General features: G+C 46.8%; 15 non-coding genes and 1 pseudogene across 15 annotated transcripts; all 16 read right to left on the bottom strand.

The window, feature by feature from the left end:
* Positions 1-3,904: 3,904 nt before the first annotated feature.
* On the bottom strand, positions 3,905-3,982 carry LOC141236776 (U2 spliceosomal RNA; annotated as a pseudogene).
* A 1,115-nt stretch (positions 3,983-5,097) lies between these two features.
* On the bottom strand, positions 5,098-5,288 carry LOC141236482 (U2 spliceosomal RNA). Its single transcript, XR_012302134.1, has one exon. It is a non-coding gene; the product is annotated as a U2 spliceosomal RNA (small nuclear RNA).
* A 1,115-nt stretch (positions 5,289-6,403) lies between these two features.
* On the bottom strand, positions 6,404-6,594 carry LOC141236481 (U2 spliceosomal RNA). The gene has a single exon (XR_012302133.1). It is a non-coding gene; the product is annotated as a U2 spliceosomal RNA (small nuclear RNA).
* A 1,115-nt stretch (positions 6,595-7,709) lies between these two features.
* Positions 7,710-7,900, bottom strand: LOC141236479 (U2 spliceosomal RNA). Its single transcript, XR_012302131.1, has one exon. It is a non-coding gene; the product is annotated as a U2 spliceosomal RNA (small nuclear RNA).
* Positions 7,901-9,015: 1,115 nt separating this feature from the next.
* LOC141236478 (U2 spliceosomal RNA) lies at positions 9,016-9,206 on the bottom strand. Its single transcript, XR_012302130.1, has one exon. It is a non-coding gene; the product is annotated as a U2 spliceosomal RNA (small nuclear RNA).
* A 1,115-nt stretch (positions 9,207-10,321) lies between these two features.
* Positions 10,322-10,512, bottom strand: LOC141236477 (U2 spliceosomal RNA). The gene has a single exon (XR_012302129.1). It is a non-coding gene; the product is annotated as a U2 spliceosomal RNA (small nuclear RNA).
* A 1,115-nt stretch (positions 10,513-11,627) lies between these two features.
* On the bottom strand, positions 11,628-11,818 carry LOC141236476 (U2 spliceosomal RNA). Its single transcript, XR_012302128.1, has one exon. It is a non-coding gene; the product is annotated as a U2 spliceosomal RNA (small nuclear RNA).
* A 1,115-nt stretch (positions 11,819-12,933) lies between these two features.
* Positions 12,934-13,124, bottom strand: LOC141236475 (U2 spliceosomal RNA). Its single transcript, XR_012302127.1, has one exon. It is a non-coding gene; the product is annotated as a U2 spliceosomal RNA (small nuclear RNA).
* A 1,115-nt stretch (positions 13,125-14,239) lies between these two features.
* On the bottom strand, positions 14,240-14,430 carry LOC141236474 (U2 spliceosomal RNA). The gene has a single exon (XR_012302126.1). It is a non-coding gene; the product is annotated as a U2 spliceosomal RNA (small nuclear RNA).
* Positions 14,431-15,545: 1,115 nt separating this feature from the next.
* Positions 15,546-15,736, bottom strand: LOC141236625 (U2 spliceosomal RNA). The gene has a single exon (XR_012302277.1). It is a non-coding gene; the product is annotated as a U2 spliceosomal RNA (small nuclear RNA).
* Positions 15,737-16,851: 1,115 nt separating this feature from the next.
* On the bottom strand, positions 16,852-17,042 carry LOC141236615 (U2 spliceosomal RNA). Its single transcript, XR_012302267.1, has one exon. It is a non-coding gene; the product is annotated as a U2 spliceosomal RNA (small nuclear RNA).
* Positions 17,043-18,160: 1,118 nt separating this feature from the next.
* On the bottom strand, positions 18,161-18,351 carry LOC141236473 (U2 spliceosomal RNA). The gene has a single exon (XR_012302125.1). It is a non-coding gene; the product is annotated as a U2 spliceosomal RNA (small nuclear RNA).
* Positions 18,352-19,469: 1,118 nt separating this feature from the next.
* On the bottom strand, positions 19,470-19,660 carry LOC141236472 (U2 spliceosomal RNA). Its single transcript, XR_012302124.1, has one exon. It is a non-coding gene; the product is annotated as a U2 spliceosomal RNA (small nuclear RNA).
* Positions 19,661-20,775: 1,115 nt separating this feature from the next.
* On the bottom strand, positions 20,776-20,966 carry LOC141236471 (U2 spliceosomal RNA). The gene has a single exon (XR_012302123.1). It is a non-coding gene; the product is annotated as a U2 spliceosomal RNA (small nuclear RNA).
* Positions 20,967-22,081: 1,115 nt separating this feature from the next.
* LOC141236470 (U2 spliceosomal RNA) lies at positions 22,082-22,272 on the bottom strand. The gene has a single exon (XR_012302122.1). It is a non-coding gene; the product is annotated as a U2 spliceosomal RNA (small nuclear RNA).
* Positions 22,273-23,387: 1,115 nt separating this feature from the next.
* On the bottom strand, positions 23,388-23,578 carry LOC141236468 (U2 spliceosomal RNA). The gene has a single exon (XR_012302120.1). It is a non-coding gene; the product is annotated as a U2 spliceosomal RNA (small nuclear RNA).
* Positions 23,579-23,645: the final 67 nt, after the last annotated feature.

Here is a 23,645-nt window from a genome sequence, read left to right as displayed (position 1 = left end):
GTTCTATAACACAAACAAAAAGAAGAGGTGATAGAGGGCAGCCTTGTCTGACCCCAGAGAGGACAGGGAAGGGGTCAGTCTTCCAGCCGTTCACCAACACCGAGCTGTGGATATCAAAATACATCAGACGGACATACGAACAAAACATGTTACCCAAACCTAACCGGTGCAGAGCTCGGCCCATGAACTCGTGGGAAACCCGGTCGAAGGCCTTCTCCTGATCCAAGGAGACCAGGGCCGCGTGTGCGCGGCGGACCTTGATGTACTCGACCGTGTCCCGCACGAGAGCGAGGCTGTCTGCGATGCGACGTCCAGGGATGCCGCAGGTCTGGTCCGGGTGGATGATCCGTCCGATGACCGTCTTAAGTCGTGTCGCCATCGTCTTGGCCAGGATCTTGTAGTCCACGTTGAGCAGAGTGATGGGACGCCAATTCCTCAGGTCGCACCTCTCTCCCTTCCGCTTGTACAGGATCGTGACCATTCCTTCCCTCAAAGATGGAGGCATTCTACCCTCCACCACCATCTCCTCGTACAGGTCCAACAGGTCCGGACAGATGAGGTCTCCCAGCGCTACATAGAGCTCCGCTGGAAGACCATCACTGCCCGGGGTCCTGCCGGTCCTAAAGGATTTAGCGGCAGAGAGCAATTCGCCCACCATCAGAGGTTTGTCCAAGGCTACCGTGCCTGCAGGATCAAGATGGTTAGTGATACCTGACAGGAACTTATCAGCAGCGTCGGGGTCGGTAGTCTTGTGGGAGTAGAGTTCGCTGTAGAAGTCGCTGACGACCCTCATCACGTCCTCCTTCCCACGTCGCATGTTTCCGCTCTCGTCTCGCAGCTCGTTCAGGGGCGTGTGACCGGCATGAAGTTTCCTGAAAAAGAATGAGTTACATTTCTCACCCTTCTCCAGATTCTCCACTTTGGAACGGAAGATGATTCGCTTGGACTCCTCCTCAAAGTGCCTTTTCAGGCTCTTCTTGGTCTCCTCCAGCTCCTCCCTCACGTCCCAGCCGCAGTGAAGAAGGTCCTGCAGCGACCGCAGCTCGCGCTGCAGCCCTCTGAAGTCCCTCCTCTTCTCACACGCCTGTTGTCGACCCTTGGCCTGAAAGAAACAGCGAAACTCAAGTTTAACATATTCCCACCAATCAGAGACTGTTTGGAAGCTACCCTTGTAGGACTGCCACATTGCGTAGGCTGCTCTCAGCTCCTCCACGACTTCATCCTGAGCCAGCAGAGCACAATTCAGCTTCCAGGAGCCGGGGCCGGACGGAAAACTGTCGCCGAGGACACCTTGTAAGTGAATGGCTCTGTGGTCGGAGAAGAAGCAGGAGACCATCGAGTGCCTACTCTGCCTGACTGCCCGAGAGGTGAACACAAAGTCAATCCTGGAGCGGAGTGAGCCATCGGGTCGGCTCCACGAATAGTTCGTGGAGCCTCTCCCCATGGAGCCCACCACGTCCTGAAGAGAGGCCTCGGTTACCATCTCGATGAGCAGCTTGGACGTGATGTCCAACTTGGCAGATGTGCCAGAACTACGACCGTCCTCCTCGATCCGGCAGTTGAAATCCCCGGCCATCACTAAGGTCCTGGTGGTGGCAAGCTGAAGCCGCAGGGTCTGGAAAAGCTCCAAACGCTCATTCTTCAGTGGGGACGCATACACGTTGATGAACCTGACAGGTTCTCCCGCCCAGTTGCCATCTACAACAAGAGCCCTGCCGCAGATGAGCTCCTGGACGGACTCAAGCGTGAATGCGCCCCCCCTGATCAGAATTGCGACCCCCGCAGACTTGCAGTCACCCCCACCGGACCAGTAGGATGGACCGTGGGACCACTCCCTGGCCAGATGTTTGAAGGACCTAGAGGAGGGAAGGGAACATTCCTGCAACATATAAACATCACACAACTGGGAAGTAAGGAAGGCATAAATAGTCTGACGTCTGAACTTGTCCTTGATGCTCCTGACATTAATGGAAAATAAGTTAATATTAGCCATCATGTAGGGAAAAAAGAAAAAGTTAGCGCAGGCAATACACCTTAGTTACCACTCCGGTCGGGTGGTCCCTCGTCGGTGTTGACTGCTGGTGACGGGATCACCAGCAGGCCCTCTTCCTCCATCTGGTCAAGCAGCGTGGCCTCGATCTCGGCGACCACCAGTTCCTCCTCTTCTGGCTCGGCCACCAGGGTCTCAACCATGTGCTCCATCTCTTCTGGCTCAGGGAGGGTATCCTCCTTTTTGCCTACGAAATCCAGAATCTTCTTTTTGGAGGATTCAGTAGCAGGGCTGTCCTCCACCTTCCTCTTTCCCCGGGTTGGAACTGGGGAGACAAGAAGGGGAAAATCCTCCTCGGAATAGATAGCGGCGGGTGGAGGAAAGGTTAATTCCACCGCTACCATGGTCTGGGGAGGGAGAGTGGCTGCCGGGGCAGGGGAAAGGACACCTGCTGAGGAGTAGGGGAAGGAGGAAGAGGAAGTGGAATCCTCAGCAGGGGTGGCCGGGGTGGGGGGGGATTGGACGGGGGTGGCAGGGGGAGGGATCGAGAGAGGGGTGACAGAACTCTTACCCTCCTTTGACTTTTTCTTCTGCTTCGGAGCTGCTGGGACCGTCGCTGGGGCTTTGGCCACCGACTCCTTGACCGCTTTGGCCTTGGTCGTCTCGGCCTTGGCCGCTGGGGCCTTGGTCGTCGCGTCCTTGACCTTCACAGGCCTGGTCGTCGGGGCCTTGTCCTCCGTAGCTGGGGTCGTCGCAACCACCGATGCCCAGGATCTCTCACGCCTGGGGCAATCCTTGTACAGATGAGCCGCCAGCCCACACAGGTTGCAGGACGTCTTCTTCGGGCAGTCCTTCGAGCTGTGTCCCGTCACTCGACAAATCCTGCAGGCATCCTCCTTGCAGTCCTTCATCTCGTGGCCGTTCTTGCCGCATCTCCTGCAGTTCCGCGGCATGTCCGGGTAATAGATGAGGCCGTAGGAGTTGCCCAGGGAGAATGTCGGGGGCAGGTGCCGAAGTCCGTCTGAGTACGCCAGGTCCCTGTGAAGTCTAACGGTCACCGACCACTTACCTGTCCAGAAGCCGAGTCCATTCAGGATGTGAGAGGGTTCCTTCACAACCAAACAGAAGCGTCTCAGGAAGGTACAGATGTCTTGGCCTGGGGTGTGCGGGTTGCGCATGGAGACCGTGATCCTCCTTTCATCCCTCTGGATAGGGCAGCTACCTGTAAAGGCAGAGAAAGAATTATCCGGTCCTTTTGCGCTTACCATTTCCCAGAACCTCCTGCAGGTGTTCACAGTGGCGAAGGTGACGAAGAAGATCCCCGTCAAGAAGGTCTGGATGCTGAGGGTGTCCGACCTGGAGAAGCCTCGATCCAGCAGCATCTTCTGGCAGAACACGTCCGAGGACATGTCCGGCACCCTCCCATCCACTTCCTTCAGCTTCAGGGCCACCGTCTGCCGCATCCATGGCTCCAGGGCTGGAGCTTCGTGGCGGGGCTTCTGGGGTCCCTTCTGCTGGCCAGTCGTGGAGGCAGAGTCCTTGGGGTCAGAATCGGCTCCTGGCTGGGCCCTCCTGGCTGTCCCCAGCTCCAGGCTCTTCTTTTCGGCCTTCCTCGCAGCGCTTGCCATGGCTTTCCTCCTGCAGTTACTTCTTGGAGCTGGATCTGGAACTCTTCCCGGAATGGGTGGAGCTATGCAGATTCTTCTCCCGTCGTGTTCTGGACAAATTCCCCGAAAGGTCTTTGTCTCGATGATTTTCTTCCTCGAAGATTCCACAGGACAGCCCGATTCTTCTCCGAGTCTTCGTCTTCTTCTGGATTCTTTAGAGCTTCTTCATCCCACCGATATCCGCCTTCGTTCTCCGATGTCAGCTGGGCTCCGAAGCTCTTCTCCTTCCGAGTTCGATCGCTCTCGTCAAGTGTAGATCGTAGCTCTTGTGTTCTTAAAAGAACAGATACTACACTTGATCTTAGCCAAAAGGCCGAGAAGCGATAACCAGAATTGGTTTCAAACTACGGAGCCACCCAAGGATCCTGAAAAGTCCATTTGTGGAGATGAGCTCCTGGACTCCCGTTAAGAAGACATGTTGTCAACCTCTAGATCCCTTACATGCCTGCACTTTTCGGCTTGCTGCTGCTGCAATCCACGCGTTTTAGATCTGCATAACTCCACCTCTTTAAACACAGCACCTTCACCCCCTGCTGTTCCCACCCGCCTCAACACCGTTGGAAGGGAGGAGAACCAATTAAGGCGGGGGGTGGGGTGGAACGAGCAGCTGTCTACCCTTAGCAGGAGGGCTCCTGATTACATACCTCTCCTGCTGCTGCTGCTGCTGGCTGTCCAGCAGCAGACTGAAGGTGGCTGCTGCTGTGCACAGGTATATAAAGGCTCAGAGCCTATTATGACACGCGCAGCCAGCGTTCCATTGCCACATTCCATCTACTGCAGGCAGGATACCTGGCTGGCTGAATGTCGCTGAGAAGCTCACAGAGACCGCCATAAGCAACAGTTTAACAGAATGCCACAGACTAATCAACCAAACTTTTTGGGTTGGGTTCTCTTTTATAGTCTGCAGGCATTAAATGAAAGAAGTCAGTGTTCCAGCAGAAGGAGACAACGTTTCAGAAAAGGCATTGTAGCAAACCAAAAAAGAAATTTTAAGCGCAGCAGAGTAACCAGCGCACATACCTGTTAGCTCAGGTGAGTTTAAAAGGCTGCTGTTGATAACAAGGGCATTTGCTAAATAGATGGTGTGTGTGCAACAATATACTGAAAGGTCAATTATATTGTGCAGCTTATCTCACCACCTGTAGTTATTTAGGTGAAAGCTCCAAAATGCTTGCCTAATATGTCTGTTTATCCAAAAGGAAGTAAAAAGGGAGAGCTAGAAAGATAGCATTGCATCACATTACATGGCAATGCAATGCACAGTTGCTGAAGTTGAACCAAAATGAGCTTGTAATCTGGCTTCTGCAACTTTGAACATGAAAAATCCAATGAGGAGAAGAAAAGCAAAGCCAAAGAGTCCATCCCAAAATCCGACAAACAAGCAAAATGAACAAAAAACATTGAATTCAATTCTTTCTGATTTTAGAAACTGCATTAAAGAAGGGGTGCACCGGTCCTGGAGATACTGCAATACCAGGTCAATGCGTGGAGTGGACAGAGCAAGCTCTTTTTCCATCTCCCTGTTCTAAAAATCCATTTAATATATGGTCCCCAGATAGGGGACGTATCAGATATTAAACTGATAAGAACAGATACTACACTTGATCTTAGCCAAAAGGCCGAGAAGCGATAACCAGAATTGGTTTCAAACTACGGAGCCACCCAAGGATCCTGAAAAGTCCATTTGTGGAGATGAGCTCCTGGACTCCCGTTAAGAAGACATGTTGTCAACCTCTAGATCCCTTACATGCCTGCACTTTTCGGCTTGCTGCTGCTGCAATCCACGCGTTTTAGATCTGCATAACTCCACCTCTTTAAACACAGCACATTCACCCCCTGCTGTTCCCACCCGCCTCAACACCGTTGGAAGGGAGGAGAACCAATTAAGGCGGGGGGTGGGGTGGAACGAGCAGCTGTCTACCCTTAGCAGGAGGGCTCCTGATTACATACCTCTCCTGCTGCTGCTGCTGCTGGCTGTCCAGCAGCAGACTGAAGGTTGCTGCTGCTGTGCACAGGTATATAAAGGCTCAGAGCCTATTATGACACGCGCAGCCAGCGTTCCATTGCCACATTCCATCTACTGCAGGCAGGATACCTGGCTGGCTGAATGTCGCTGAGAAGCTCACAGAGACCGCCATAAGCAACAGTTTAACAGAATGCCACAGACTAATCAACCAAACTTTTTGGGTTGGGTTCTCTTTTATAGTCTGCAGGCATTAAATGAAAGAAGTCAGTGTTCCAGCAGAAGGAGACAACGTTTCAGAAAAGGCATTGTAGCAAACCAAAAAAGAAATTTTAAGCGCAGCAGAGTAACCAGCGCACATACCTGTTAGCTCAGGTGAGTTTAAAAGGCTGCTGTTGATAACAAGGGCATTTGCTAAATAGATGGTGTGTGTGCAACAATATACTGAAAGGTCAATTATATTGTGCAGCTTATCTCACCACCTGTAGTTATTTAGGTGAAAGCTCCAAAATGCTTGCCTAATATGTCTGTTTATCCAAAAGGAAGTAAAAAGGGAGAGCTAGAAAGATAGCATTGCATCACATTACATGGCAATGCAATGCACAGTTGCTGAAGTTGAACCAAAATGAGCTTGTAATCTGGCTTCTGCAACTTTGAACATGAAAAATCCAATGAGGAGAAGAAAATCAAAGCCAAAGAGTCCATCCCAAAATCCGACAAACAAGCAAAATGAACAAAAAACATTGAATTCAATTCTTTCTGATTTTAGAAACTGCATTAAAGAAGGGGTGCACCGGTCCTGGAGATACTGCAATACCAGGTCAATGCGTGGAGTGGACAGAGCAAGCTCTTTTTCCATCTCCCTGTTCTAAAAATCCATTTAATATATGGTCCCCAGATAGGGGACGTATCAGATATTAAACTGATAAGAACAGATACTACACTTGATCTTAGCCAAAAGGCCGAGAAGCGATAACCAGAATTGGTTTCAAACTACGGAGCCACCCAAGGATCCTGAAAAGTCCATTTGTGGAGATGAGCTCCTGGACTCCCGTTAAGAAGACATGTTGTCAACCTCTAGATCCCTTACATGCCTGCACTTTTCGGCTTGCTGCTGCTGCAATCCACGCGTTTTAGATCTGCATAACTCCACCTCTTTAAACACAGCACCTTCACCCCCTGCTGTTCCCACCCGCCTCAACACCGTTGGAAGGGAGGAGAACCAATTAAGGCGGGGGGTGGGGTGGAACGAGCAGCTGTCTACCCTTAGCAGGAGGGCTCCTGATTACATACCTCTCCTGCTGCTGCTGCTGCTGGCTGTCCAGCAGCAGACTGAAGGTGGCTGCTGCTGTGCACAGGTATATAAAGGCTCAGAGCCTATTATGACACGCGCAGCCAGCGTTCCATTGCCACATTCCATCTACTGCAGGCAGGATACCTGGCTGGCTGAATGTCGCTGAGAAGCTCACAGAGACCGCCATAAGCAACAGTTTAACAGAATGCCACAGACTAATCAACCAAACTTTTTGGGTTGGGTTCTCTTTTATAGTCTGCAGGCATTAAATGAAAGAAGTCAGTGTTCCAGCAGAAGGAGACAACGTTTCAGAAAAGGCATTGTAGCAAACCAAAAAAGAAATTTTAAGCGCAGCAGAGTAACCAGCGCACATACCTGTTAGCTCAGGTGAGTTTAAAAGGCTGCTGTTGATAACAAGGGCATTTGCTAAATAGATGGTGTGTGTGCAACAATATACTGAAAGGTCAATTATATTGTGCAGCTTATCTCACCACCTGTAGTTATTTAGGTGAAAGCTCCAAAATGCTTGCCTAATATGTCTGTTTATCCAAAAGGAAGTAAAAAGGGAGAGCTAGAAAGATAGCATTGCATCACATTACATGGCAATGCAATGCACAGTTGCTGAAGTTGAACCAAAATGACCTTGTAATCTGGCTTCTGCAACTTTGAACATGAAAAATCCAATGAGGAGAAGAAAAGCAAAGCCAAAGAGTCCATCCCAAAATCCGACAAACAAGCAAAATGAACAAAAAACATTGAATTCAATTCTTTCTGATTTTAGAAACTGCATTAAAGAAGGGGTGCACCGGTCCTGGAGATACTGCAATACCAGGTCAATGCGTGGAGTGGACAGAGCAAGCTCTTTTTCCATCTCCCTGTTCTAAAAATCCATTTAATATATGGTCCCCAGATAGGGGACGTATCAGATATTAAACTGATAAGAACAGATACTACACTTGATCTTAGCCAAAAGGCCGAGAAGCGATAACCAGAATTGGTTTCAAACTACGGAGCCTCCCAAGGATCCTGAAAAGTCCATTTGTGGAGATGAGCTCCTGGACTCCCGTTAAGAAGACATGTTGTCAACCTCTAGATCCCTTACATGCCTGCACTTTTCGGCTTGCTGCTGCTGCAATCCACGCGTTTTATATCTGCATAACTCCACCTCTTTAAACACAGCACCTTCACCCCCTGCTGTTCCCACCCGCCTCAACACCGTTGGAAGGGAGGAGAACCAATTAAGGCGGGGGGTGGGGTGGAACGAGCAGCTGTCTACCCTTAGCAGGAGGGCTCTTGATTACATACCTCCCCTGCTGCTGCTGCTGCTGGCTGTCCAGCAGCAGACTGAAGGTGGCTGCTGCTGTGCACAGGTATATAAAGGCTCAGAGCCTATTATGACACGCGCAGCCAGCGTTCCATTGCCACATTCCATCTACTGCAGGCAGGATACCTGGCTGGCTGAATGTCGCTGAGAAGCTCACAGAGACCGCCATAAGCAACAGTTTAACAGAATGCCACAGACTAATCAACCAAACTTTTTGGGTTGGGTTCTCTTTTATAGTCTGCAGGCATTAAATGAAAGAAGTCAGTGTTCCAGCAGAAGGAGACAACGTTTCAGAAAAGGCATTGTAGCAAACCAAAAAAGAAATTTTAAGCGCAGCAGAGTAACCAGCGCACATACCTGTTAGCTCAGGTGAGTTTAAAAGGCTGCTGTTGATAACAAGGGCATTTGCTAAATAGATGGTGTGTGTGCAACAATATACTGAAAGGTCAATTATATTGTGCAGCTTATCTCACCACCTGTAGTTATTTAGGTGAAAGCTCCAAAATGCTTGCCTAATATGTCTGTTTATCCAAAAGGAAGTAAAAAGGGAGAGCTAGAAAGATAGCATTGCATCACATTACATGGCAATGCAATGCACAGTTGCTGAAGTTGAACCAAAATGAGCTTGTAATCTGGCTTCTGCAACTTTGAACATGAAAAATCCAATGAGGAGAAGAAAAGCAAAGCCAAAGAGTCCATCCCAAAATCCGACAAACAAGCAAAATGAACAAAAAACATTGAATTCAATTCTTTCTGATTTTAGAAACTGCATTAAAGAAGGGGTGCACCGGTCCTGGAGATACTGCAATACCAGGTCAATGCGTGGAGTGGACAGAGCAAGCTCTTTTTCCATCTCCCTGTTCTAAAAATCCATTTAATATATGGTCCCCAGATAGGGGACGTATCAGATATTAAACTGATAAGAACAGATACTACACTTGATCTTAGCCAAAAGGCCGAGAAGCGATAACCAGAATTGGTTTCAAACTACGGAGCCACCCAAGGATCCTGAAAAGTCCATTTGTGGAGATGAGCTCCTGGACTCCCGTTAAGAAGACATGTTGTCAACCTCTAGATCCCTTACATGCCTGCACTTTTCGGCTTGCTGCTGCTGCAATCCACGCGTTTTAGATCTGCATAACTCCACCTCTTTAAACACAGCACCTTCACCCCCTGCTGTTCCCACCCGCCTCAACACCGTTGGAAGGGAGGAGAACCAATTAAGGCGGGGGGTGGGGTGGAACGAGCAGCTGTCTACCCTTAGCAGGAGGGCTCCTGATTACATACCTCTCCTGCTGCTGCTGCTGCTGGCTGTCCAGCAGCAGACTGAAGGTGGCTGCTGCTGTGCACAGGTATATAAAGGCTCAGAGCCTATTATGACACGCGCAGCCAGCGTTCCATTGCCACATTCCATCTACTGCAGGCAGGATACCTGGCTGGCTGAATGTCGCTGAGAAGCTCACAGAGACCGCCATAAGCAACAGTTTAACAGAATGCCACAGACTAATCAACCAAACTTTTTGGGTTGGGTTCTCTTTTATAGTCTGCAGGCATTAAATGAAAGAAGTCAGTGTTCCAGCAGAAGGAGACAACGTTTCAGAAAAGGCATTGTAGCAAACCAAAAAAGAAATTTTAAGCGCAGCAGAGTAACCAGCGCACATACCTGTTAGCTCAGGTGAGTTTAAAAGGCTGCTGTTGATAACAAGGGCATTTGCTAAATAGATGGTGTGTGTGCAACAATATACTGAAAGGTCAATTATATTGTGCAGCTTATCTCACCACCTGTAGTTATTTAGGTGAAAGCTCCAAAATGCTTGCCTAATATGTCTGTTTATCCAAAAGGAAGTAAAAAGGGAGAGCTAGAAAGATAGCATTGCATCACATTACATGGCAATGCAATGCACAGTTGCTGAAGTTGAACCAAAATGAGCTTGTAATCTGGCTTCTGCAACTTTGAACATGAAAAATCCAATGAGGAGAAGAAAAGCAAAGCCAAAGAGTCCATCCCAAAATCCGACAAACAAGCAAAATGAACAAAAAACATTGAATTCAATTCTTTCTGATTTTAGAAACTGCATTAAAGAAGGGGTGCACCGGTCCTGGAGATACTGCAATACCAGGTCAATGCGTGGAGTGGACAGAGCAAGCTCTTTTTCCATCTCCCTGTTCTAAAAATCCATTTAATATATGGTCCCCAGATAGGGGACGTATCAGATATTAAACTGATAAGAACAGATACTACACTTGATCTTAGCCAAAAGGCCGAGAAGCGATAACCAGAATTGGTTTCAAACTACGGAGCCTCCCAAGGATCCTGAAAAGTCCATTTGTGGAGATGAGCTCCTGGACTCCCGTTAAGAAGACATGTTGTCAACCTCTAGATCCCTTACATGCCTGCACTTTTCGGCTTGCTGCTGCTGCAATCCACGCGTTTTAGATCTGCATAACTCCACCTCTTTAAACACAGCACCTTCACCCCCTGCTGTTCCCACCCGCCTCAACACCGTTGGAAGGGAGGAGAACCAATTAAGGCGGGGGGTGGGGTGGAACGAGCAGCTGTCTACCCTTAGCAGGAGGGCTCTTGATTACATACCTCCCCTGCTGCTGCTGCTGCTGGCTGTCCAGCAGCAGACTGAAGGTGGCTGCTGCTGTGCACAGGTATATAAAGGCTCAGAGCCTATTATGACACGCGCAGCCAGCGTTCCATTGCCACATTCCATCTACTGCAGGCAGGATACCTGGCTGGCTGAATGTCGCTGAGAAGCTCACAGAGACCGCCATAAGCAACAGTTTAACAGAATGTCACAGACTAATCAACCAAACTTTTTGGGTTGGGTTCTCTTTTATAGTCTGCAGGCATTAAATGAAAGAAGTCAGTGTTCCAGCAGAAGGAGACAACGTTTCAGAAAAGGCATTGTAGCAAACCAAAAAAGAAATTTTAAGCGCAGCAGACTAACCAGCGCACATACCTGTTAGCTCAGGTGAGTTTAAAAGGCTGCTGTTGATAACAAGGGCATTTGCTAAATAGATGGTGTGTGTGCAACAATATACTGAAAGGTCAATTATATTGTGCAGCTTATCTCACCACCTGTAGTTATTTAGGTGAAAGCTCCAAAATGCTTGCCTAATATGTCTGTTTATCCAAAAGGAAGTAAAAAGGGAGAGCTAGAAAGATAGCATTGCATCACATTACATGGCAATGCAATGCACAGTTGCTGAAGTTGAACCAAAATGAGCTTGTAATCTGGCTTCTGCAACTTTGAACATGAAAAATCCAATGAGGAGAAGAAAAGCAAAGCCAAAGAGTCCATCCCAAAATCCGACAAACAAGCAAAATGAACAAAAAACATTGAATTCAATTCTTTCTGATTTTAGAAACTGCATTAAAGAAGGGGTGCACCGGTCCTGGAGATACTGCAATACCAGGTCAATGCGTGGAGTGGACAGAGCAAGCTCTTTTTCCATCTCCCTGTTCTAAAAATCCATTTAATATATGGTCCCCAGATAGGGGACGTATCAGATATTAAACTGATAAGAACAGATACTACACTTGATCTTAGCCAAAAGGCCGAGAAGCGATAACCAGAATTGGTTTCAAACTACGGAGCCACCCAAGGATCCTGAAAAGTCCATTTGTGGAGATGAGCTCCTGGACTCCCGTTAAGAAGACATGTTGTCAACCTCTAGATCCCTTACATGCCTGCACTTTTCGGCTTGCTGCTGCTGCAATCCACGCGTTTTAGATCTGCATAACTCCACCTCTTTAAACACAGCACCTTCACCCCCTGCTGTTCCCACCCGCCTCAACACCGTTGGAAGGGAGGAGAACCAATTAAGGCGGGGGGTGGGGTGGAACGAGCAGCTGTCTACCCTTAGCAGGAGGGCTCCTGATTACATACCTCTCCTGCTGCTGCTGCTGCTGGCTGTCCAGCAGCAGACTGAAGGTGGCTGCTGCTGTGCACAGGTATATAAAGGCTCAGAGCCTATTATGACACGCGCAGCCAGCGTTCCATTGCCACATTCCATCTACTGCAGGCAGGATACCTGGCTGGCTGAATGTCGCTGAGAAGCTCACAGAGACCGCCATAAGCAACAGTTTAACAGAATGCCACAGACTAATCAACCAAACTTTTTGGGTTGGGTTCTCTTTTATAGTCTGCAGGCATTAAATGAAAGAAGTCAGTGTTCCAGCAGAAGGAGACAACGTTTCAGAAAAGGCATTGTAGCAAACCAAAAAATAAATTTTAAGCGCAGCAGAGTAACCAGCGCACATACCTGTTAGCTCAGGTGAGTTTAAAAGGCTGCTGTTGATAACAAGGGCATTTGCTAAATAGATGGTGTGTGTGCAACAATATACTGAAAGGTCAATTATATTGTGCAGCTTATCTCACCACCTGTAGTTATTTAGGTGAAAGCTCCAAAATGCTTGCCTAATATGTCTGTTTATCCAAAAGGAAGTAAAAAGGGAGAGCTAGAAAGATAGCATTGCATCACATTACATGGCAATGCAATGCACAGTTGCTGAAGTTGAACCAAAATGAGCTTGTAATCTGGCTTCTGCAACTTTGAACATGAAAAATCCAATGAGGAGAAGAAAAGCAAAGCCAAAGAGTCCATCCCAAAATCCGACAAACAAGCAAAATGAACAAAAAACATTGAATTCAATTCTTTCTGATTTTAGAAACTGCATTAAAGAAGGGGTGCACCGGTCCTGGAGATACTGCAATACCAGGTCAATGCGTGGAGTGGACAGAGCAAGCTCTTTTTCCATCTCCCTGTTCTAAAAATCCATTTAATATATGGTCCCCAGATAGGGGACGTATCAGATATTAAACTGATAAGAACAGATACTACACTTGATCTTAGCCAAAAGGCCGAGAAGCGATAACCAGAATTGGTTTCAAACTACGGAGCCACCCAAGGATCCTGAAAAGTCCATTTGTGGAGATGAGCTCCTGGACTCCCGTTAAGAAGACATGTTGTCAACCTCTAGATCCCTTACATGCCTGCACTTTTCGGCTTGCTGCTGCTGCAATCCACGCGTTTTAGATCTGCATAACTCCACCTCTTTAAACACAGCACCTTCACCCCCTGCTGTTCCCACCCGCCTCAACACCGTTGGAAGGGAGGAGAACCAATTAAGGCGGGGGGTGGGGTGGAACGAGCAGCTGTCTACCCTTAGCAGGAGGGCTCCTGATTACATACCTCTCCTGCTGCTGCTGCTGCTGGCTGTCCAGCAGCAGACTGAAGGTGGCTGCTGCTGTGCACAGGTATATAAAGGCTCAGAGCCTATTATGACACGCGCAGCCAGCGTTCCATTGCCACATTCCATCTACTGCAGGCAGGATACCTGGCTGGCTGAATGTCGCTGAGAAGCTCACAGAGACCGCCATAAGCAACAGTTTAACAGAATGCCACAGACTAATCAACCAAACTTTTTGGGTTGGGTTCTCTTTTATAGTCTGCAGGCATTAAATGAAAGAAGTCAGTGTTCCAGCAGAAGGAGACAACGTTTCAGAAAAGGCATTGTAGCAAACCAAAAAAGAAATTTTAAGCGCAGCAGAGTAACCAGCGCACATACCTGTTAGCTCAGGTGAGTTTAAAAGGCTGCTGTTGATAACAAGGGCATTTGCTAAATAGATGGTGTGTGTGCAACAATATACTGAAAGGTCAATTATATTGTGCAGCTTATCTCACCACCTGTAGTTATTTAGGTGAAAGCTCCAAAATGCTTGCCTAATATGTCTGTTTATCCAAAAGGAAGTAAAAAGGGAGAGCTAGAAAGATAGCATTGCATCACATTACATGGCAATGCAATGCACAGTTGCTGAAGTTGAACCAAAATGAGCTTGTAATCTGGCTTCTGCAACTTTGAACATGAAAAATCCAATGAGGAGAAGAAAAGCAAAGCCAAAGAGTCCATCCCAAAATCCGACAAACAAGCAAAATGAACAAAAAACATTGAATTCAATTCTTTCTGATTTTAGAAACTGCATTAAAGAAGGGGTGCACCGGTCCTGGAGATACTGCAATACCAGGTCAATGCGTGGAGTGGACAGAGCAAGCTCTTTTTCCATCTCCCTGTTCTAAAAATCCATTTAATATATGGTCCCCAGATAGGGGACGTATCAGATATTAAACTGATAAGAACAGATACTACACTTGATCTTAGCCAAAAGGCCGAGAAGCGATAACCAGAATTGGTTTCAAACTACGGAGCCACCCAAGGATCCTGAAAAGTCCATTTGTGGAGATGAGCTCCTGGACTCCCGTTAAGAAGACATGTTGTCAACCTCTAGATCCCTTACATGCCTGCACTTTTCGGCTTGCTGCTGCTGCAATCCACGCGTTTTAGATCTGCATAACTCCACCTCTTTAAACACAGCACCTTCACCCCCTGCTGTTCCCACCCGCCTCAACACCGTTGGAAGGGAGGAGAACCAATTAAGGCGGGGGGTGGGGTGGAACGAGCAGCTGTCTACCCTTAGCAGGAGGGCTCCTGATTACATACCTCTCCTGCTGCTGCTGCTGCTGGCTGTCCAGCAGCAGACTGAAGGTGGCTGCTGCTGTGCACAGGTATATAAAGGCTCAGAGCCTATTATGACACGCGCAGCCAGCGTTCCATTGCCACATTCCATCTACTGCAGGCAGGATACCTGGCTGGCTGAATGTCGCTGAGAAGCTCACAGAGACCGCCATAAGCAACAGTTTAACAGAATGCCACAGACTAATCAACCAAACTTTTTGGGTTGGGTTCTCTTTTATAGTCTGCGGGCATTAAATGAAAGAAGTCAGTGTTCCAGCAGAAGGAGACAACGTTTCAGAAAAGGCATTGTAGCAAACCAAAAAAGAAATTTTAAGCGCAGCACAGTAACCAGCGCACATACCTGTTAGCTCAGGTGAGTTTAAAAGGCTGCTGTTGATAACAAGGGCATTTGCTAAATAGATGGTGTGTGTGCAACAATATACTGAAAGGTCAATTATATTGTGCAGCTTATCTCACCACCTGTAGTTATTTAGGTGAAAGCTCCAAAATGCTTGCCTAATATGTCTGTTTATCCAAAAGGAAGTAAAAAGGGAGAGCTAGAAAGATAGCATTGCATCACATTACATGGCAATGCAATGCACAGTTGCTGAAGTTGAACCAAAATGAGCTTGTAATCTGGCTTCTGCAACTTTGAACATGAAAAATCCAATGAGGAGAAGAAAAGCAAAGCCAAAGAGTCCATCCCAAAATCCGACAAACAAGCAAAATGAACAAAAAACATTGAATTCAATTCTTTCTGATTTTAGAAACTGCATTAAAGAAGGGGTGCACCAGTCCTGGAGATACTGCAATACCAGGTCAATGCGTGGAGTGGACAGAGCAAGCTCTTTTTCCATCTCCCTGTTCTAAAAATCCATTTAATATATGGTCCCCAGATAGGGGACGTATCAGATATTAAACTGATAAGAACAGATACTACACTTGATCTTAGCCAAAAGGCCGAGAAGCGATAACCAGAATTGGTTTCAAACTACGGAGCCACCCAAGGATCCTGAAAAGTCCATTTGTGGAGATGAGCTCCTGGACTCCCGTTAAGAAGACATGTTGTCAACCTCTAGATCCCTTACATGCCTGCACTTTTCGGCTTGCTGCTGCTGCAATCCACGCGTTTTAGATCTGCATAACTCCACCTCTTTAAACACAGCACCTTCACCCCCTGCTGTTCCCACCCGCCTCAACACCGTTGGAAGGGAGGAGAACCAATTAAGGCGGGGGGTGGGGTGGAACGAGCAGCTGTCTACCCTTAGCAGGAGGGCTCCTGATTACATACCTCTCCTGCTGCTGCTGCTGCTGGCTGTCCAGCAGCAGACTGAAGGTGGCTGCTGCTGTGCACAGGTATATAAAGGCTCAGAGCCTATTATGACACGCGCAGCCAGCGTTCCATTGCCACATTCCATCTACTGCAGGCAGGATACCTGGCTGGCTGAATGTCGCTGAGAAGCTCACAGAGACCGCCATAAGCAACAGTTTAACAGAATGCCACAGACTAATCAACCAAACTTTTTGGGTTGGGTTCTCTTTTATAGTCTGCAGGCATTAAATGAAAGAAGTCAGTGTTCCAGCAGAAGGAGACAACATTTCAGAAAAGGCATTGTAGCAAACCAAAAAAGAAATTTTAAGCGCAGCAGAGTAACCAGCGCACATACCTGTTAGCTCAGGTGAGTTTAAAAGGCTGCTGTTGATAACAAGGGCATTTGCTAAATAGATGGTGTGTGTGCAACAATATACTGAAAGGTCAATTATATTGTGCAGCTTATCTCACCACCTGTAGTTATTTAGGTGAAAGCTCCAAAATGCTTGCCTAATATGTCTGTTTATCCAAAAGGAAGTAAAAAGGGAGAGCTAGAAAGATAGCATTGCATCACATTACATGGCAATGCAATGCACAGTTGCTGAAGTTGAACCAAAATGAGCTTGTAATCTGGCTTCTGCAACTTTGAACATGAAAAATCCAATGAGGAGAAGAAAAGCAAAGCCAAAGAGTTCATCCCAAAATCCGACAAACAAGCAAAATGAACAAAAAACATTGAATTCAATTCTTTCTGATTTTAGAAACTGCATTAAAGAAGGGGTGCACCGGTCCTGGAGATACTGCAATACCAGGTCAATGCGTGGAGTGGACAGAGCAAGCTCTTTTTCCATCTCCCTATTCTAAAAATCCATTTAATATATGGTCCCCAGATAGGGGACGTATCAGATATTAAACTGATAAGAACAGATACTACACTTGATCTTAGCCAAAAGGCCGAGAAGCGATAAACAGAATTGGTTTCAAACTACGGAGCCACCCAAGGATCCTGAAAAGTCCATTTGTGGAGATGAGCTCCTGGACTCCCGTTAAGAAGACATGTTGTCAACCTCTAGATCCCTTACATGCCTGCACTTTTCGGCTTGCTGCTGCTGCAATCCACGCGTTTTAGATCTGCATAACTCCACCTCTTTAAACACAGCACCTTCACCCCCTGCTGTTCCCACCCGCCTCAACACCGTTGGAAGGGAGGAGAACCAATTAAGGCGGGGGGTGGGGTGGAACGAGCAGCTGTCTACCCTTAGCAGGAGGGCTCCTGATTACATACCTCTCCTGCTGCTGCTGCTGCTGCTGGCTGTCCAGCAGCAGACTGAAGGTGGCTGCTGCTGTGCACAGGTATATAAAGGCTCAGAGCCTATTATGACACGCGCAGCCAGCGTTCCATTGCCACATTCCATCTACTGCAGGCAGGATACCTGGCTGGCTGAATGTCGCTGAGAAGCTCACAGAGACCGCCATAAGCAACAGTTTAACAGAATGCCACAGACTAATCAACCAAACTTTTTGGGTTGGGTTCTCTTTTATAGTCTGCAGGCATTAAATGAAAGAAGTCAGTGTTCCAGCAGAAGGAGACAACGTTTCAGAAAAGGCATTGTAGCAAACCAAAAAAGAAATTTTAAGCGCAGCAGAGTAACCAGCGCACATACCTGTTAGCTCAGGTGAGTTTAAAAGGCTGCTGTTGATAACAAGGGCATTTGCTAAATAGATGGTGTGTGTGCAACAATATACTGAAAGGTCAATTATATTGTGCAGCTTATCTCACCACCTGTAGTTATTTAGGTGAAAGCTCCAAAATGCTTGCCTAATATGTCTGTTTATCCAAAAGGAAGTAAAAAGGGAGAGCTAGAAAGATAGCATTGCATCACATTACATGGCAATGCAATGCACAGTTGCTGAAGTTGAACCAAAATGAGCTTGTAATCTGGCTTCTGCAACTTTGAACATGAAAAATCCAATGAGGAGAAGAAAAGCAAAGCCAAAGAGTCCATCCCAAAATCCGACAAACAAGCAAAATGAACAAAAAACATTGAATTCAATTCTTTCTGATTTTAGAAACTGCATTAAAGAAGGGGTGCACCGGTCCTGGAGATACTGCAATACCAGGTCAATGCGTGGAGTGGACAGAGCAAGCTCTTTTTCCATCTCCCTGTTCTAAAAATCCATTTAATATATGGTCCCCAGATAGGGGACGTATCAGATATTAAACTGATAAGAACAGATACTACACTTGATCTTAGCCAAAAGGCCGAGAAGCGATAACCAGAATTGGTTTCAAACTACGGAGCCACCCAAGGATCCTGAAAAGTCCATTTGTGGAGATGAGCTCCTGGACTCCCGTTAAGAAGACATGTTGTCAACCTCTAGATCCCTTACATGCCTGCACTTTTCGGCTTGCTGCTGCTGCAATCCACGCGTTTTAGATCTGCATAACTCCACCTCTTTAAACACAGCACCTTCACCCCCTGCTGTTCCCACCCGCCTCAACACCGTTGGAAGGGAGGAGAACCAATTAAGGCGGGGGGTGGGGTGGAACGAGCAGCTGTCTACCCTTAGCAGGAGGGCTCCTGATTACATACCTCTCCTGCTGCTGCTGCTGCTGCTGGCTGTCCAGCAGCAGACTGAAGGTGGCTGCTGCTGTGCACAGGTATATAAAGGCTCAGAGCCTATTATGACACGCGCAGCCAGCGTTCCATTGCCACATTCCATCTACTGCAGGCAGGATACCTGGCTGGCTGAATGTCGCTGAGAAGCTCACAGAGACCGCCATAAGCAACAGTTTAACAGAATGCCACAGACTAATCAACCAAACTTTTTGGGTTGGGTTCTCTTTTATAGTCTGCAGGCATTAAATGAAAGAAGTCAGTGTTCCAGCAGAAGGAGACAACGTTTCAGAAAAGGCATTGTAGCAAACCAAAAAAGAAATTTTAAGCGCAGCAGAGTAACCAGCGCACATACCTGTTAGCTCAGGTGAGTTTAAAAGGCTGCTGTTGATAACAAGGGCATTTGCTAAATAGATGGTGTGTGTGCAACAATATACTGAAAGGTCAATTATATTGTGCAGCTTATCTCACCACCTGTAGTTATTTAGGTGAAAGCTCCAAAATGCTTGCCTAATATGTCTGTTTATCCAAAAGGAAGTAAAAAGGGAGAGCTAGAAAGATAGCATTGCATCACATTACATGGCAATGCAATGCACAGTTGCTGAAGTTGAACCAAAATGAGCTTGTAATCTGGCTTCTGCAACTTTGAACATGAAAAATCCAATGAGGAGAAGAAAAGCAAAGCCAAAGAGTCCATCCCAAAATCCGACAAACAAGCAAAATGAACAAAAAACATTGAATTCAATTCTTTCTGATTTTAGAAACTGCATTAAAGAAGGGGTGCACCGGTCCTGGAGATACTGCAATACCAGGTCAATGCGTGGAGTGGACAGAGCAAGCTCTTTTTCCATCTCCCTGTTCTAAAAATCCATTTAATATATGGTCCCCAGATAGGGGACGTATCAGATATTAAACTGATAAGAACAGATACTACACTTGATCTTAGCCAAAAGGCCGAGAAGCGATAACCAGAATTGGTTTCAAACTACGGAGCCACCCAAGGATCCTGAAAAGTCCATTTGTGGAGATGAGCTCCTGGACTCCCGTTAAGAAGACATGTTGTCAACCTCTCGATCCCTTACATGCCTGCACTTTTCGGCTTGCTGCTGCTGCAATCCACGCGTTTTAGATCTGCATAACTCCACCTCTTTAAACACAGCACCTTCACCCCCTGCTGTTCCCACCCGCCTCAACACCGTTGGAAGGGAGGAGAACCAATTAAGGCGGGGGGTGGGGTGGAACGAGCAGCTGTCTACCCTTAGCAGGAGGGCTCCTGATTACATACCTCTCCTGCTGCTGCTGCTGCTGGCTGTCCAGCAGCAGACTGAAGGTGGCTGCTGCTGTGCACAGGTATATAAAGGCTCAGAGCCTATTATGACACGCGCAGCCAGCGTTCCATTGCCACATTCCATCTACTGCAGGCAGGATACCTGGCTGGCTGAATGTCGCTGAGAAGCTCACAGAGACCGCCATAAGCAACAGTTTAACAGAATGCCACAGACTAATCAACCAAACTTTTTGGGTTGGGTTCTCTTTTATAGTCTGCAGGCATTAAATGAAAGAAGTCAGTGTTCCAGCAGAAGGAGACAACATTTCAGAAAAGGCATTGTAGCAAACCAAAAAAGAAATTTTAAGCGCAGCAGAGTAACCAGCGCACATACCTGTTAGCTCAGGTGAGTTTAAAAGGCTGCTGTTGATAACAAGGGCATTTGCTAAATAGATGGTGTGTGTGCAACAATATACTGAAAGGTCAATTATATTGTGCAGCTTATCTCACCACCTGTAGTTATTTAGGTGAAAGCTCCAAAATGCTTGCCTAATATGTCTGTTTATCCAAAAGGAAGTAAAAAGGGAGAGCTAGAAAGATAGCATTGCATCACATTACATGGCAATGCAATGCACAGTTGCTGAAGTTGAACCAAAATGAGCTTGTAATCTGGCTTCTGCAACTTTGAACATGAAAAATCCAATGAGGAGAAGAAAAGCAAAGCCAAAGAGTTCATCCCAAAATCCGACAAACAAGCAAAATGAACAAAAAACATTGAATTCAATTCTTTCTGATTTTAGAAACTGCATTAAAGAAGGGGTGCACCGGTCCTGGAGATACTGCAATACCAGGTCAATGCGTGGAGTGGACAGAGCAAGCTCTTTTTCCATCTCCCTGTTCTAAAAATCCATTTAATATATGGTCCCCAGATAGGGGACGTATCAGATATTAAACTGATAAGAACAGATACTACACTTGATCTTAGCCAAAAGGCCGAGAAGCGATAACCAGAATTGGTTTCAAACTACGGAGCCACCCAAGGATCCTGAAAAGTCCATTTGTGGAGATGAGCTCCTGGACTCCCGTTAAGAAGACATGTTGTCAACCTCTAGATCCCTTACATGCCTGCACTTTTCGGCTTGCTGCTGCTGCAATCCACGCGTTTTAGATCTGCATAACTCCACCTCTTTAAACACAGCACCTTCACCCCCTGCTGTTCCCACCCGCCTCAACACCGTTGGAAGGGAGGAGAACCAATTAAGGCGGGGGGTGGGGTGGAACGAGCAGCTGTCTACCCTTAGCAGGAGGGCTCCTGATTACATACCTCTCCTGCTGCTGCTGCTGCTGGCTGTCCAGCAGCAGACTGAAGGTGGCTGCTGCTGTGCACAGGTATATAAAGGCTCAGAGCCTATTATGACACGCGCAGCCAGCGTTCCATTGCCACATTCCATCTACTGCAGGCAGGATACCTGGCTGGCTGAATGTCGCTGAGAAGCTCACAGAGACCGCCATAAGCAACAGTTTAACAGAATGCCACAGACTAATCAACCAAACTTTTTGGGTTGGGTTCTCTTTTATAGTCTGCATGCATTAAATGAAAGAAGTCAGTGTTCCAGCAGAAGGAGACAACGTTTCAGAAAAGGCATTGTAGCAAACCAAAAAAGAAATTTTAAGCGCAGCAGAGTAACCAGCGCACATACCTGTTAGCTCAGGTGAGTTTAAAAGGCTGCTGTTGATAACAAGGGCATTTGCTAAATAGATGGTGTGTGTGCAACAATATACTGAAAGGTCAATTATATTGTGCAGCTTATCTCACCACCTGTAGTTATTTAGGTGAAAGCTCCAAAATGCTTGCCTAATATGTCTGTTTATCCAAAAGGAAGTAAAAAGGGAGAGCTAGAAAGATAGCATTGCATCACATTACATGGCAATGCAATGCACAGTTGCTGAAGTTGAACCAAAATGAGCTTGTAATCTGGCTTCTGCAACTTTGAACATGAAAAATCCAATGAGGAGAAGAAAAGCAAAGCCAAAGAGTTCATCCCAAAATCCGACAAACAAGCAAAATGAACAAAAAACATTGAATTCAATTCTTTCTGATTTTAGAAACTGCATTAAAGAAGGGGTGCACCGGTCCTGGAGATACTGCAATACCAGGTCAATGCGTGGAGTGGACAGAGCAAGCTCTTTTTCCATCTCCCTGTTCTAAAAATCCATTTAATATATGGTCCCCAGATAGGGGACGTATCAGATATTAAACTGATAAGAACAGATACTACACTTGATCTTAGCCAAAAGGCCGAGAAGCGATAACCAGAATTGGTTTCAAACTACGGAGCCACCCAAGGATCCTGAAAAGTCCATTTGTGGAGATGAGCTCCTGGACTCCCGTTAAGAAGACATGTTGTCAACCTCTAGATCCCTTACATGCCTGCACTTTTCGGCTTGCTGCTGCTGCAATCCACGCGTTTTAGATCTGCATAACTCCACCTCTTTAAACACAGCACCTTCACCCCCTGCTGTTCCCACCCGCCTCAACACCGTTGGAAGGGAGGAGAACCAATTAAGGCGGGGGGTGGGGTGGAACGAGCAGCTGTCTACCCTTAGCAGGAGGGCTCCTGATTACATACCTCTCCTGCTGCTGCTGCTGCTGGCTGTCCAGCAGCAGACTGAAGGTGGCTGCTGCTGTGCACAGGTATATAAAGGCTCAGAGCCTATTATGACACGCGCAGCCAGCGTTCCATTGCCACATTCCATCTACTGCAGGCAGGATACCTGGCTGGCTGAATGTCGCTGAGAAGCTCACAGAGACCGCCATAAGCAACAGTTTAACAGAATGCCACAGACTAATCAACCAAACTTTTTGGGTTGGGTTCTCTTTTATAGTCTGCATGCATTAAATGAAAGAAGTCAGTGTTCCAGCAGAAGGAGACAACGTTTCAGAAAAGGCATTGTAGCAAACCAAAAAAGAAATTTTAAGCGCAGCAGAGTAACCAGCGCACATACCTGTTAGCTCAGGTGAGTTTAAAAGGCTGCTGTTGATAACAAGGGCATTTGCTAAATAGATGGTGTGTGTGCAACAATATACTGAAAGGTCAATTATATTGTGCAGCTTATCTCACCACCTGTAGTTATTTAGGTGAAAGCTCCAAAATGCTTGCCTAATATGTCTGTTTATCCAAAAGGAAGTAAAAAGGGAGAGCTAGAAAGATAGCATTGCATCACATTACATGGCAATGCAATGCACAGTTGCTGAAGTTGAACCAAAATGAGCTTGTAATCTGGCTTCTGCAACTTTGAACATGAAAAATCCAATGAGGAGAAGAAAAGCAAAGCCAAAGAGTCCATCCCAAAATCCGACAAACAAGCAAAATGAACAAAAAACATTGAATTCAATTCTTTCTGATTTTAGAAACTGCATTAAAGAAGGGGTGCACCGGTCCTGGAGATACTGCAATACCAGGTCAATGCGTGGAGTGGACAGAGCAAGCTCTTTTTCCATCTCCCTGTTCTAAAAATCCATTTAATATATGGTCCCCAGATAGGGGACGTATCAGATATTAAACTGATAAGAACAGATACTACACTTGATCTTAGCCAAAAGGCCGAGAAGCGATAACCAGAATTGGTTTCAAACTACGGAGCCACCCAAGGATCCTGAAAAGTCCATTTGTGGAGATGAGC

The sequence above is a fragment of the Phyllobates terribilis genome, unplaced genomic scaffold (genome assembly GCF_046119375.1).
Source record: "Phyllobates terribilis strain yellow unplaced genomic scaffold, ASM4611937v1 Scaffold_710__1_contigs__length_769263, whole genome shotgun sequence".
NCBI lineage: Eukaryota > Metazoa > Chordata > Amphibia > Anura > Dendrobatidae > Phyllobates > Phyllobates terribilis.
The sequence above is the reverse complement of the archived record's forward strand: the minus strand, read 5'-3'. Positions and strand labels throughout refer to the sequence as shown.